Below are 15,898 nucleotides of genomic sequence, written 5' to 3'. Positions count from 1 at the left end.
TCACACATTAAGTAGGGGCGCTAATTCCATTGATGGGTTCACTATGCAGTAAAAGCCAGTATCCCAAGGTGGCACACGAGTGGTTCGCTCCCGACAAAGCACTTTTCTGTGACCAGCTGCCCGCTCGGAGCCTTAGGAGGTCGAAATCTAAGTCGTTTAGCTTCTTCCCTTCAATAGATAGCAGGTATACACGACTGCTCTATCGTCAGTCTCAGAGATCTCCGTAGGCTTTGCAACTGATGTACTCTCTAAAGTACCCTTATTCGGTTTTTCCTTGTAAATATGCACTAGGATGTTAATGTGTCTGTAGCTGATATGGTGCCTTTTGCTTTTGATTGACTTCAGGAATACGACGAATATTCCATATATTCCCATAACAGGGAGTTTGCTTTGCTCTGTATCGAGAAATGCATTAAGTGCAAAAACCAGTTAGATACTCCTCACTGCGCATAGCTAACGCCGGGTCTCCTGGATGTTACTTTCACCCCGACCTATCCGAGATTTCCCACTTTTGGGTTCCAATTCGAAATTTTTGGGAGGATTGCCTCCTTGGGGGTGATATCTGCTGCCGTCTTCTTCAGTTCTAATGCTGAAGGCTTAGGTCTACCATGGGCCTCGTTGCGGGCCTCTATCGATCCCAGACCTTATTTCAGGTAGCGCGCATGCTACAGCCGCCTTTCTCCTTCCTAACGTCTGATATGCTGACCTAAAATGTACTTTTGTTGGTTCCTCCCTTCTGATCAGGACCCTTAGCTGGTTGTAGTCTTCACAGTTCACAGGTCAATGTTGACCTTGACTCCTCTGCCTCACTTTCGAACTTCTCCTTCTTGGGTGTCATTACTTGGTTATCAGTATTGCGGGGAAATTTCTCCGCTAGATGGATCAATTTGTGCAGGTCATGATGTCGATGTTATCCCCAGCTTAAGTATTGTGATCGAGGATATATGATATTTCCAAGAACGCTTATTTGCAGGAGCCGCCGGAACCAAATTCACATTTTAGACATACTGTAAGATTTTCCAAAACGGTGGGAGGAAACTAAGAATAAACCAAGTTCTCTTTAAAAGTCTGGTTAACATTTTTAGCACTTTTTACTCCCACTTGATTGGTGTTTATCCAGAAGTCATAGAAAAGAAATTCCTCAATCATCCACAGAGATTTCTGAATGTGCTTATCTGACTGAAACACGGTTTGGCCTCCTCAATAGGCAACAATAACTCGTGGCAATAGCCCCCTGATAGGAATTTAATTGACAAAGCCGACCCATCTGGACGAGATGCTTGACTACCTCCAAAGGTCGAAACAAATTCAATTTTCGTGTCCAAATGAAATTTTTCTCTAGTGAAGTAGCCATCATCTGCTCATTATCGCACTTTAGCGGTGCATGTTCATATGTACATGTCCCCAGCAATTCTACAGGCTATTTTTCTTAATCTTCAAAATTACAAAATACCCAACACTTACTGGTTATTACTCATGAAATTCATATCATGAACTTCAAACCAAAAAGGAATTCACTTGACAATAATTTCGATAATTTATCATATCTTTACTCCATACTGACATAGTCAACTTTCCAGAGGAGAGAAATTCATTCATAGCTGTCATTGCATGAAGGACCCTCACATTCTTCCTACTTTTATACTTTAATCCTAACATGTTTTATTAATCCGCACTCGTCATCGTCACAAGTCACAAGCTTTGTTTCAGGCCAACTTCCCTCCGTTCACAGGACACATGACAACTAGTTGTCATCTAAAAATGAAGTGATGGACATTTTTACGTAATATGGAAGTGCCAAGGGGTCTTTATATATAATAAATATTTATGTCAATAATGCAGCCTGAGTGCCTTTATGCATCAAGATGGAATTTAATTTCGAGTGTCAGAGGATTTGGGGAGTGTTGATATGTTCCGAGGAGAGATGGCAGCTTTAGAGTCATATATCTAAATTGAGTATCGTCGAAATTACTAAAATAAAACGTAGAATTGAAATTAATGATAATTTCCCTGTATAATTAAACTATAAACTAATGTACGTGTTTTGATTTCGAGATAGATTGAAGTATGAAATCTGAGGTGAAGTATCCTCTTATTGACGAGGAAGTGAAAATGCCAACACGTTCTTCAAACAAAATCTTAAATCTCGGTGCGGCTACTGCTCTGCCCTTGTTGATTTGTTTTGTGCCCAGAAGTCGTTCTACATACGAGTGGCAACCTCAATTAAATAGTTTCGACTCCACTGTCAGACCCTTGACGAACAAGTATCACTTCCAGCAAATTTGTAAGTCATAGCAAACACTAATTATGCAGTTATAACGACACCAAACCAAACATTGTACCAGCAATTACTTCTAATCATTTCCATATCTTTATCTGCAACCCAGCATCTCCTCGTCGAGAGTGCTCCAAAGCAGACACTCGGATCGGATTAATCCGCAAGACTGGTAGCACTGCTTGTTTATCCATCGAATAATTAATAAATCATTATTCGAAGAATTCAGATAATTTCAGGGAGTCTATTTACACACATTTTAATGCTGTTTGGATTAGCGTTAAGAAAATATCTCTCGAGATTGCTGAATAGATACAGATACTCCAATACGGGACAGTGCTTGGTTGTGTCTCTTGAGTCGAGTTTCTCCATTACACTCTACACCCACTCGCCCAGTTGGCCTGTCAAGTTGTTCCCAATTAACTTTTAACGTGTCGAACAGCCCGGAATCTAGTTCTGGCTCCATTTCAGCAATCATATGTGTACGTACTTCATGTCAGGCCATATGTTTTCATTTGGCTCAATCTCAATCTCTCTGGAGATGTGGTGTTAAACGTCACACCGCCACTTAAGTGAGGAGCGAAATGTGAAAAGGACTTAGCCTGGCGTAGTCAAACACTTGTGTATGGTTCGTGTGCCGAAATTGAAATGTTACAAACATCTGTCCCTGGAAGAGGGAGCAAAGTACATTGGCATCGGAAAGTCCTTATTCGTTGGCTGAAACGGAATAGTTCTCAAGATTGGATGGTCCTGTTTTTGAGCTTTTGTTCGAAACGCTAGTTTACAAGGTGAATAGCGGGTTGTGGCTTCTACAATAACCCTAGAGTACGGATTATATCTAGATAAAGATATTTGACAGCCCACAATACTTATCACTAGCACTGTATCTGTATCTTTCTTACTACAATCTGAATTCATTTCCCAACTGATTCACTATACTATTCTCCAATATGGGTAACTGGAATGAATCCTCCACCCCTCGACCCGTTAAGCCATTACAGCGGCAACACCCCTAATAACAGCCCCGGCACCAAACCTTCTAATCACCAATTAACTGCCCTTTAAGACAGACACAACCACTTACGGCTGTGAGATATCCACCTGACAGGTACTGTTTATCTTCGGCTGCAGGTTCCTTCACCTTCACCCATTTCTTACGCTTGAGATACGTCTCCGTGCGATGAAGATGTGAACTCTCTTAAGTACGCCTTGTTATGGATGCGAATTACGAGGATTGGAATGGATGCGAGCTACGTACATAAGGCCAACTTGAATTCGAAATAAATTCGTCATTCAAGCAGAACCATCATCAACAAGTTAATTTAGTGCCTTTTCAATACCAGCATTAGTTGCATGCCGAATGCAAGAAAGAGGCACTGGAGGAGCTCAAATGTGCCAGCATCTCAATGCGGTGGTAATTATCTGCCAAGGGAAATAAAAAGGAATGCATTGGGTCGGGGTTGTGAAATGTTGCTGGGCTAGTTTTGAATCTTGTTGCAGGCTCGCACTAATCTTTATTTGGAAGGTGCAAGATTGATCCAGGTGTTGTTGAGTATCTGCGACTGACTCGGGAGTCTGTTCAGAGGGTAATGATGATACAGTTAATGAAAGGATCTTTTCAAACATGGTCGGGGTTTTTGTGGTTTGTTGTACTCTTCGAAGTGAGCGTTTCTGGGTCTACCAAAAGGGTGACAGAGTTTGTATCAAATAGTCAAATAGTGTGATTGGTAGAAGAGCGAATGTGTCATTGTGGAAAAAGTGATATCAGATTTTTTAGAAGTAATAACCATCAACTTGGAATCAACACGCCCTGGCCAAGAAAAGTGCAAGTGAAAAATTGTCTATGTTGAAGTGTCGCATGTTTTTAATAAGCTAAGGAAAGAGAACGCTCAGTCGGGGTTCTCGCCCGTTTACTGAAAACTTCAAAACGCACTTGAATATGATAGTTAAGGAAGGAATCACTGTAAGTAACCTAACACTTAGTTATTTGATAAAAGTAGGGAAATAAAATACAATTACCTCCTTTCGCTACTACAATTTCATTTGCAATGGCAAAGGTTTTCTTCATATATGTTGTCTGGTTGAGACATGATCCCCTATTGGCTAATGGCCTGTCCAAACCGCCGACCGTATTCCTCTACCACTTCGCATGGATCTGGCTTATAAGCTCGCATGCCTGGGGTTTGCTTTAAGAGCAAACAATTTTTTTGATTTAGTCCTGCATCATCTGGGGTCAATAGCCTACAAAAAATATTGGTAGGTAGCACTTTTCACAGCCAGCGAAGGGCTGTCAACAATGAAACCCCGCTTTCTCCTCATAATGCTATGTCAGTGAACGCAGAAGAAGAAAGAGCGAGTCGTCGAGAGTATTCGGTTTATCTTTTCACTGACTCATCAGTTTGAAAAATATAACCACCAGCTTGACTATCAGTCGAAGTAACTATGTTTGGCAATCCGCTGGCCTATTAGAAGGCTTCGATTCGGATACACCGAGTCATTCCCAAAAAAATCCGCCTAACTCTCCGGCCAATTTTTATCTGTCAGTAAAAAATACAATGTCGTTATTATTTCTTCTTGCTATTGGTGGCGTTCTTCATGCTGCCTTGTCCGGAGGGCATCGAGGAATTTAATGCTTCAACAAGACTGATGAAATCCGTTTGCTCTCTCACGGGGTCATGGACCTTGGCCGAATGGCCCCGAATTTGGAAGGGGGAAGAGGGAAAAGGGACAAGTAGAGCCGGACTGAATTTAGACACCACCAAAACCAAGGTTCTCGGTCTGGCAGGTCATCGCACTCTCTCCATCTTCATCAGCATCGCAGCATCGAAGGCGTCCATCAATTTGTACAAGGTTGGGCAAGAGTAATCACTGTATTGGAAAACGCTGTAACTTTTGCAAATAGCGCTAATTCTCAATTCGATTTTAAGGTTTGTGAAGCAAACAAACCCAGAATACAAATAGACAATTGGTTTACTCCGCAAGAACGCGGAATAATTGTTTCCTTTTTCTTCCGCAAACATTCGTCGGTTATGTTGGCGCAGCGCGAATTTCGTTTCAGATTTCCTGGCCGTCCGACACCAACTGGACAAACATTGCGGCATTCACCAATTTGCCTTGAAAAGACTGTAACAGCACGAGATGTTCTCAAGGCTGGCCGGCCCCGAAGCAGCCGTTTTGCTGAGGGTATCGCTGCTGTTTCCTAGGCTGTCGAAGAGGAGTCCAGAACCTCAACCAGATGACGTGCCACGCAATTGGGCATTAGCCGGCAGCTCCTACGCAGAATGTTGGTGGAAAATTTGAAGATGTTCCCTTACAAAGTGCAGGCAGTGCATCAGCAGTTAGCTGTTGACCCCCAAGCGCGTTTGACCTACGTTCAAACCATCCTGAATCTCAACGAAGAGGAGGACGATTTTTCATCGAAAATTGTCATTTCCATCTTAGCGGTTACGTGAATAAACAAAATAATAATTTCTTGGGCACCGAAAATCCGGGTATCACCCACAAACAGCCATTAACCCGCTCAAACTTACTGCGTGGTGTGCTGTTTACGCTGGAGTTGCCACGGGCCAAACGACGACTGTGGACGGCGCGCGCTTTTCTTCCCCAATTGGACGAGTTGGGGCTGGAGAACATGTGTTTCCAACAGGGCGGTGAAATGGCGTGCACTTCTTGAGGCACAACCGATATTCTGAAGGAAGCATTTCCGGGTCGCTTAATCTCTCGTTTTGATGATTTGCACTGGTCGACCAGATCACCCAATTTAACCGTTCCAGACTTCTGTTTTAAAATTACAGTTTACCTTAACAAGCCTCAGACTCTTGAAGTCCTTAGTTCTGGCAAGAATGATGGAAAATGCCACAAAACGAGCCTGTATGGGCATCAACTCTATCATTTTCTTGACTTGATGGAATAAATTCTAACTGGATATTGCCCGTCGCATTAACAGCGTTAGATTCGCTTTCGCTGGCCTGTCTAAAATCTGGAAATTCAGTTATCTCAACATCAAAATCAAGTTGGGACTGCTGTGTGCTGGTGTTCTTTCTGAACTGTTATATGGGAATAGCACATGGAAGGTGAACTCCAATGTTACTGAAAAGCTCCAAGCCTTCGTGAACACCTGGTTGCGGCGTCTTATCGGAGTACGCTGGCCTGATTCTGTCTTAAACGAAGAGCTTGGTCGGCGCACAGACCAGGCACTGGTATGCACTGTGGTCAGAAGGCGGAAGTGGCAGTGGATAAGGACACACATTTACGAGGGGCGACAATTGCAGTGTGTTTGCAGTGTTTCTATGTTCTTTAGTGAGAATTAAAATTTCAGTAAGCCAAGTAGAACTGCCCCTTGTAAATCCTGATGGTCTATTTGGTTAGCCTTTGCCACCAATCTGCTTATAGTGCTAAGTTTTAGAAAATGGAGTTAGGAGTCTCCTGAATGGTTTGGGAATGATAAGCATCCAGCAGTGATTCGATTACGATTTTTAGTTGAACTCTCTCCATTTCTTACACTGAAAGTTCCATTATAAGTTAGCAAGGTGATATCAAGGATTTTATCCCAGCTATTGGATAGCAGATGGTTCGCATGTTATAGGCAGATGGATTAGTAATAACAATAAAATCAAAACTCAATGGTGCCTCAAAATGAGAGCGCGGAGTTACAGCATTTACCTTGGGACCCGTCTTTCTTCATTCCTACAATCCAGAACTCCTGACCCGGTGCTATGTCAAAGCTTTCCTCCCTGAAGAATTCAAATAACTAAGCTAAAAGGCAGAATTGGATAAAGCAATTTTCTCAATAAATTTAAAAAAAAATTGCAGAACAGGATGCGGTTAGAGTCCAAGAAGAGGAGATAACAATCGAATGCAAAAACCTAGGCCAGGTTACTTTTCGGGCAGATATCATTCAATCAATCTTAACGGTGTAGAATGGAGTGATAAAAACAACCGGGATGGCATATGAAGATCCTTAGATCGCTGTTTTTATAATAGTATCATCAATTAATCGCATCGCATCAGAAATCGCATCAGAGACCTACGGTGCATGTTATACAAGAAAAAACAGGGTTTGAACGACTTGCACGTTTTAGTTAGTGGCAGTATCCGGCATATCCATATCAGTTACTGGAAGGCAGCTCTCACATTGGCGGCAACAGGTTTTGTAAGGACAAAAATTAACGGCCTCATTCTCTACATTATGTAGTGAAACAATAGCTCAAAATAAGAATTTAGATAGTTTGGTTTTGGGCACTAAAGACCTAAAATATTTTCCCGAAGCGTCGGTTTTGAAATGGAAAAATCAAGCGACGAATTTAAAGATGGTACTGACCAGCAATGGTACTCCATGCCTTCCGAACTAGAAAGCTAGCTGTTGGTGTCAGTTCCATAAGGTTTACACCAACCAAAGGGGCACTTCCTAGCTAACTGTCATGAGCAAAAATTCGAGTGACTTGCCCCCGCAAAAAAATAACAACATCTTTGAAGAAATGATCTCAGCTCTTGATCCTTGGGGTTACTGAGGAAAATCTGGGGAAGCACTTCAAAGGCAGGGAGACTTTGGGATTGGACAGCTTTAAATCACAAGCCGTTTGTTAATACATTTGAATGGTACGTTTCCATCCAGGAAGTGGTCTCGTTACCCAAACCTTAAAAACCACCTGCCGTGCCTTCTCTGGCTTGTTCGTATTACCATATCTGTCGTTTAGATATTAAAGAAGAGATTGTAAGGTTAGAAGTTGAAGGTAAGTGAAGGTTGATCCGGTTCATGGGGCGAATGGGTAGTATATAGAACTGGTAGTATAGATTGCAGCGAGTTTATGATTTACGGTTGACGTGATTGTAATAATGGTATATTCATCATCATCAACGGCGCAACAACCGGTATCCGATCTAGGCCTGTCTTAATAAGCAACTCCAGACATCCCGGTTTTGCGCCGAGGTCCACCAATTCGATATCCCTAAAAGCTGACTGGCGTCCTGACCTATGCCATCGCTCCATCTTAGGCAGGGTCTGCCTCGTCTTCTTTTTCTACCATAGATATTGCCCTTATAGACTTTCCAAGCTGGATCATCTTCACCCATACGGATTAAGTGACCTGCCGACTGCAACCTATTGAGCTGGATTTTATCCACAACTTGACGATCATGGTATCGCTCATAGATTTCGTCGTTATGTAGGCTATGGAATCGTCCATCTTCATGCAGGGGGGGGGCCAAAAATTCTTGGGAGGATTCTTCTCTCGAACACGGCCAAGAGTTCGCAGTTCTTCTTGCTAAGAATCCAAGTCTCCGAGGAATACATGAGGACTGGCAAGATCATAGTCTTTTACAGTAAGAGCTTTGTCCCTATGGTGAGACCATTCGAGTGGAACAGTCTTTGTAAGCTGAAATAGGCTCTGTTGGCTGACAACAACCGTGCGCGGATTTCATCATCGTTGCTGTTATCGGTTGTGATTTTCGACCCTAGATAGGAGAAATTGTCAACGGTCTCAAAGTTGTATTCTCCTATCCTTATTCTTCTTCGTGTTTGACCAGTGCGGTTTTATGTAAATAATCGTATATTAGATTAGATTAAAAAGGCGTTTAATGATTGTCATTCACCCCTAGGACATAGGATGTTAAATACGTCACACGCCATCGTACACGGTCTGTTGAAATACGCTTCAACTCCTTCCAGTATTTCCCGAGAACCCTAGACTCCTCCTCTATGCTAAATACTCGTCGGTCGTGTGACTCAACAGATATCCTGAAAGAGTGGGAAACAATAAAATTGTCGAATTTCTTTAATGTGGGACTTCGCAGTTACCACTCAGAGAGTAAACAGATATCAGGGTAATTGAGTTGTTTGAGGAAAAATGTCATGGAGAATGTCGCCACTGATTACAAATTATTACTGGCCGCTGTGAAAATGGGTACGTTACCCTTGGAGCTCTACAGCCATCGATAGTCTTCCACTTTCGGCATCACTCCTGCCTGGAATACACGGACGACCATATGACCCCTCGCGCATAGACCATCTCCGCCGGTGATGGATATTGTGCCATAACCTTGCAACATATCGCCGGTTCTCCACTCTGCCCTGGTTCCAAAACGCACAGCAAAGTTCCTCGTAAAACTGGCAAATAATGTCCAGAGTTCGAGATGCAGTTTGTCTAGGATGTAGTTGCCGCTTCCCTCTTCAACATCCGGACTCACGTAATCTGATGGCACTGCATTCTACAGCATATAAAATGGTCTAAGGACAACATGTACAGTGATACAGTGAGGGCATCTGCAGAACCCGCTTCGTTCTATTGTACTTATTGGGCAACGCCTGTCGCCACATAATGGAAGCATGTATTAGGATGGAATGGCTATGTAAATCCAGAGAACCATTCGAAGAAAAATTTCAACCATCGCTATAAAGCAGAGCATCGAAGGAATGATGCTCCCCGGGGCGTACCTCCGGTTACAGGACTGGTCGATTGACTACCTTCTACATCAGAATGGACTGTCCTGGTGCTTAGTATAGATACTATTCCTTGTCTTTTTCTTCAGCGTTTGTCCCGGTCACAAGCGGGTTCGTCATTTGATTTTTTTCAAATACCCGATCGGAATGCCATCGTGAGGCTTTCAAACACCCATACACCGTATCAACTCACCGTTGTTTCGGCCTGCCTTTTGGTCGCTTACCATCGATTTCGATATTTAAACCAATCTTGGCAAACGAATTCTCGTTAGCACGAATTGCATGACCATAGCATCGAAGACGCCTCTCCCGCAATTTTCGCATGATCGGTGCAACCCCATAACCATCGCGGAAATCCTTATTTCGGATATGATCAAAACGTGTCACGCCACTAAGCCAACGCAACATCTTCATCTCCATTACTCCAAGACGTCGTGCATTGTCTTTTATAGTCGGCCAACATTCAGAACCACATAGAGCAACAGAAGAGACGACATTGCGGTAAATTTAAGTTTGCGACATTTGTTGATACGTCGATCAGAAAGGACAGCAGTTGCTTAAAGCAATTTCACAACGCAGTTTTCCATTGGTTAATAGCATTGATGGAAGATATTTAAATCGCACAGTTCTGGGCAGATGACTACCGCTGACAATGATTGTGCCTGTTTCGTGGGGATCGGTCGTCAAAAATTTAGTTTTGTTTAAATTCGACCTGAGATCGTGTTGCAAGAGGCGATCATTCCATTTTTGGACAAGTTGATCACTTTTGCTGTTAGACGCTAGGAAAGCATCATCTGCTAAAGCAGTGTATAGGGCGCTGGATATCCCGTGCAACAGTGTTCATAACAATAGCAAAGAGGAGCGGTGAGAGGGCACTTCCTTGATGAAAACCAACAGAGACACGAAGCGGTTTTGATACACCCGCCACATTTCAAACTTTACTGTTCGAATGGTGCTACAGCAATTGAACACGACCCACGAGTTCTTTTGGCACTAAGTGTTGTCGTAGAGCATACCAGATGAGATCGTCTGGCACACGATCAAACGCTTTCTCTAGATCAATGCAATGTAAAAAGGGCGATGTTTCTCACGGTGTTTCTCCATGAGTGACCGCGTATTGCGTCAGTAGTTCCACAATTTCTGACAAATCTGTTTCACGGTTATTTCAACGATTTCGCGAATACAGTTGCCAAGAATGCGCTCAAAAATCTTCATGGTATGGGAAAGTTGCCGGATACTATTGAGTGGGTAAAATTTCCTTAGAATTGCATTCTGGTTAGAACTTCCATGATGGCCTCAGTACTAACGTTACCAAATGCTTCCTTTTTATGTAGGAAGCCAGTGCTCGTGCTGCCCCGTAAAGAGCGGTTTGTATGGATTTGCCCATGAAGTAGAGATTCTGGAATTTGAACAAGGACGTCCTCTCCATGATTGTCTTTAAGTACATGTCCATGACGCGCTCCGGATTCTTCATCGCTAAAGAGGTGCATCTGATTGGTCGAAAGTCATTCGCCAACTCATGGCTGCGCCTGACAATAGCTCCGCCAGGACTGCTTCTTGGAAGTATTTATAGTCAACTTGTACTTTTTTTAGCAGTTCTTCAATGGTTGCTAATATTTTTCGCTGTAGTAGATGTTAATGACCCCCTCCAGACAGGTCTTCATTTGACCACGGGACAATGTTTTCTTCCTGTATTTGGCAAGGCACGAGATTTCGATGGCAGGCCGAATACCTTTTTCAAGGCTCCGACTTTTAACTTTTTCATCGGTGTGCCAATGTCATTGCTTCATATAGCGTCGGGTTTGTTCTCGACAACGGGACTGGCGGCACGATGGTTGAGGAGGTAGAGCGTTACCCTCCCAATCTCGCTGCTCTGAGTTCAAATCCCAGTCGTCATGGGTGTCTGTGTTCATCATGTATTTGTCTCGCTGCTGTAAGTTTATCACTTGAACAGCGTTAAGTGTGTTAATAGTGAAACTGAAGTCCAATCTGACTGTGTGGATGCCCTATACTCCACCAAAGAGTAAACAGAAAACACTATAATTTTGACCGAAGTTCCTTCAGTCAATCTTGCTAAGGTTTCTGAAAGGGTTGAAGAACTCTACCGCTTGCCTTAGTGAAGAGTCTCTGGCTAGACACTCTTCAGTTCTCTACCTTGAAAGTTTCATCGTTCATTAGTAGGGTGATATAAGGGCTCATTTCTCAATCGCCACAGTTCTCCGATCTGGGAAATGGAAGGTCTTTGCGCTGATATGAAAGTCAAAGAGAGACTCACCCCTTTCGTTGATTTCTGATCTGCCTCAAAACCGTATGCCTTGCATTACTACCACACACTATTAACATGTTGGTATTCTTTTCTGCAATGATGGTCATCAAATATTGTGGCGCTTCTGGTGGTCTGTTCCTATTTGACCACGGTCAGGTAGCTGGAACTCAATCCCGGGCACAGAAAAACATGTAGGTCCTCTCCGGCGTGTGCTGTGAAATAGATCGTAAACTTCACTTTGGAGCCGTTCGGTGGTTCGGCCTTCTTTGGCCCAAGGTGCTCGCATTAGTGCGACGTTGATGTTTTCCTCTCGGAATAAGACTAAAAGCAGATTAACTGAGGTGCGCTTCGAGTGCTGCAGATATCTTGTCGTCACGAGATGATTAGCGTTTAAAGAATGGAAAACCTGCTCCGTTATATTCCTGAACGTAACACAAATGTTGAATAAAAGCGCGAATGTCTTATATTTAAAATGAGGAGTTTTTTATCTATGTATGTCTATACCCTCTTAGAGAGAAAGTGTATACCGCGGGGACGCAAAAGGACTTCTCAGACAACTACGATACCCTCATTTGAGTACCTCAAGGGCTATTAAACTCTTGCAAAGAGAGCTCCCAGAAATGAACAGAATCATCACTAGGCTCCTTAGTACATCAAAAACAAGAATCCATTTATTGTAGATTTTCACTTTCTTTAAGGACTAGACCGGCGGCTCTGCTCATTAAGCCGACGGAAAGCAAGACATTTGCAGAAGTCCTTAGTGAAATCCGCTACAGGATGAAACCCGCAGAGAACGGAGCAGAGGTGTCTTCGATACGGAAAACGAGGAGTGGTGGAGTTCTCGTCGAACTGGGCCCAAAGACGACCAACAAGAGCACGTTCTGCGAAGCGGTCAAGGGGCTATTGGGGGAGAAGGCTCTTGTTTCCAGCCTAGAACCCATGTGCTCGCTAGAAATACGGGATCTTGACTGCCTCACAGAAAAGGTCGAAGTAGAGGAGGCGCTAAAGCGTGAATGTCCATAGGTAACAAATGCCCGGGTAGGTATTACCTCTGTAAATGCTCGAGGCCAAAAACTCGCCGTGGTGGAAGTCCCCGAGCAATATGCGAGGAAACTCCTTAACAGCGGGAGAATCAAAATTGGATGTAGTATGCAGGGTACGAATGCGGATAGTCCCTACCAAGTACTACATGTGTCTCGACTATGGACACACGTCAGTAGCTTGCAAGGGTCCGGACAGGAGGACAGCATGCCGGAGATGCGGCCAAGTGGGTCATCAAGCGAAGACTTGCAAGGAAAGCGAGAGTTGTGTTGTCTGCAGGGATCGTGGCGCATCTGGTGAAAGCGTCGCACTTACTGCGGGTTCGGGACGGTGTCCGATCTTCAGGGCGAAATTGGAGAGGGCTAGGGTGCGAACGCCATGATCCGCATTTTGCAAATTAACATGCACCGGAGTGCAACCGCTCACCAGCTGCTAGCACAGTTCACTGCGGAAGTAAATGCTGATCTAGTGCTGATTAGCGAGCAATACCGAAACCTCACGCCGAATGAGACGATGCCGGACTTTCGGCGCCGGTTTGATGCTTTGGAGGACGCCGTTTCGAGCACGGAGGGACGAATCCTGGTTGGCGATGCTTTTAATGCCAGGGCTCGTGAATGGGGCATGCCTCAGTCAGACTCCAGAGGGAAACGGATTCTGGAAATGGTGGCGAGAACCGGGCTCGTAGTTTTAAACACCGGATCCACGCCCACGTTTCGACGCCCAGGTTGTGAAGGAAGCACACATCACTTTTGCGTCGGAATCTCTGGCATCATCGATGGACGGGAGGCGAGTCCTAGAAGACTTCTCGGCAAGTGATCAACAGTACATTGCGTTCGAAGTGTTTGACGCTACTTGTCGGCGAGCATCAACACGACGTTCCTCCTGCCTGTGGAAGAGTGTGAACATCGGAAAGTTCGTCGAAGCTCTTGGAGCAGGTAAGGCCACGCTGGGGGGCGCTCCACGGGGTGGTAGTGTCGCAGCTGACACCGTCGTAGATTCAGTGATGAATCTGATAACGACGGCGTGTGAAGCTTCCATGCCCCGGTGAGGCCCCAGGCGCGACAAGCCTTCTATGTACTGGTGGACGGAGGAGTGCCATAAGCTCCGCCGTTTGGCACAATGTTTGCACGCCAACGAATAGGCATGTGCCATAAAGGCACAATATAGATCAACAAAAAGGAGACTCCGCAGCGCTATAAATAAAAGCAAAGCTCGCGGCTGACAGAATCTTGTTAATGAGGTGAATGTGGACCCGTGGGGACTTGGCTATAAGCTTGTCACTCGGAAAATCGGGGCTCTGCGGAAGCCCTGCATACTGAGCACCGACCAGATGGACCGCATTGTGCGGGCATTGTTCCCTAGACACCCTGTACGGGTTGATGTAAATAGCGCGGAAAGCGTCGTTTATTGCCCCCTTTTCACAATGAGAGAGCTCGAAGAAGCGGTTCTCACTATAAAAAAACAGAATAGCGCCAGGTCCTGATGGCATCCCGGCGGAATTTTACAAACTGATGTTCCGCCAACGGCCAGAATTGCTGCTTGAAGTGTTCAACGCGTGCTTGAAGAAGGGCAGACTCGCCCTGGAAAGTGGCCAGACTCGCGTTGATCAGTAAGGGTAAAAGAGACCCGGAGCTTCCGTCTGCATACCGACCGCTGTGTATGCTTGGCACGGCCGGGAAAGTGCTCGAGAAGCTCATCAGGGGTAGACTCGCTGACGCGATCCGTTCCGCCGGGGACTTATCCGCAAGGCAATTCGGGTTTAAAACAGGGAAATCTACAGTGGATGCTGATATGGAGGTCGTAGATGCGTTTAATCGAGCCGAGGCACACAGCCGCCGATCTCCACGGATAGTGCTGCTCATAACGCTTGAGGTCAGAAATGCCTTCTATTCCGTAAGATGGACAGATATGCTAGGCACACTAGAGAACTCCTTTCACGTGCCAAACTATCTCTTGCGGATATTGAAGAATTATCTGAAACACCGCTCCCTGCTCTATGAGACGCTAGAGGTCCAGAGGGGGATGGAAATCACGTCGGGAGTAGCACAGGGATCCATCCTAGGGCCGGACCTCTGGAACGCTTCCTATGATAGTCTGCTGAGACTCGATATGCCCGTAGAGTCGCGCCTGGTCGGCTATGGAGACGACGTTGTGGCACCTGTTGCCGGACGCACTGTTGAACAGGCGCAAAACAGGCTTAGCATATTGATGCGACGGGTAAGCGGATGGATGGTTGCTCACGGTTTCAACCTTGCGCTGGAAAAAACCGAAGTGGTCATCCTGACCAGAAAGAGAATCCCGACCCTGCGCCCCATAGCGACCGGCGAGTTGACTATAGAGTCAAAACCAGCGATTAAATACCTTGGTTTAATGCTCGACTCGAAGATGAGCATCTTCGAGCAAATTAAAGCAGCAGCGGACAGAGCTGCAGCTGGAGTCGCGGCCTTGAGTGGGCTAATGGCGAATTTCGGGGGCCCTATATCAACTAGGAGACGTCTCCTCATGGGAGCAACGCAGTCCATTCTTCTCTATGGTGCTGAGGTATGGGCTGATGCCTTTGACAAGGAGGTGCATCGTAAACGCCTCGCTCAAGTGCAGAGGCGGGGAGCTCTGCGAGTGGCGTCTGCTTATCGCGCCGTCTCCGAACGGGCTGTGATGGTGTTTGCGGGAGTGATCCCCGCTGCCCTCCTTGCCAAGGAGCGCAAAGCTATCTATCGCCGTAAGCGTGAAAACTTAAGAGAAGTGGTTGCCCATGAAGAACGTCAATGCACCCTTAGCGAGTAGCAACTTTCTTAGCAAAATGAGCCAGGGGGCAAGTGGACTGCGCGGCTCATCAATCCATGGTTGAACGGAACGCACGGTGAGATTGATTACTTCC

The 15,898-nt window shown here is 45.1% G+C and overlaps 1 long non-coding RNA gene across 1 annotated transcript in view; it reads left to right on the top strand.

Annotated features, from left to right (window-relative positions):
• Positions 1 to 3,782: 3,782 nt before the first annotated feature.
• The window catches only part of LOC119649171, a 103,858-nt gene continuing 91,742 nt past the window's right edge, over positions 3,783 to 15,898 (top strand). Inside the window, exon 1 of the long non-coding RNA XR_005249099.1 lies at positions 3,783 to 4,238. This is a non-coding gene — a long non-coding RNA (uncharacterized LOC119649171). The remainder of the gene's footprint in view (positions 4,239 to 15,898) is intronic.

Source organism: Hermetia illucens, chromosome 2 (assembly GCF_905115235.1).
Source record: "Hermetia illucens chromosome 2, iHerIll2.2.curated.20191125, whole genome shotgun sequence".
In the NCBI taxonomy this organism is placed as follows: Eukaryota; Metazoa; Arthropoda; class Insecta; order Diptera; family Stratiomyidae; genus Hermetia; species Hermetia illucens.
Note: the sequence above shows the minus strand (reverse complement) of the source record. Positions and strands in the feature narration are given on the sequence as shown.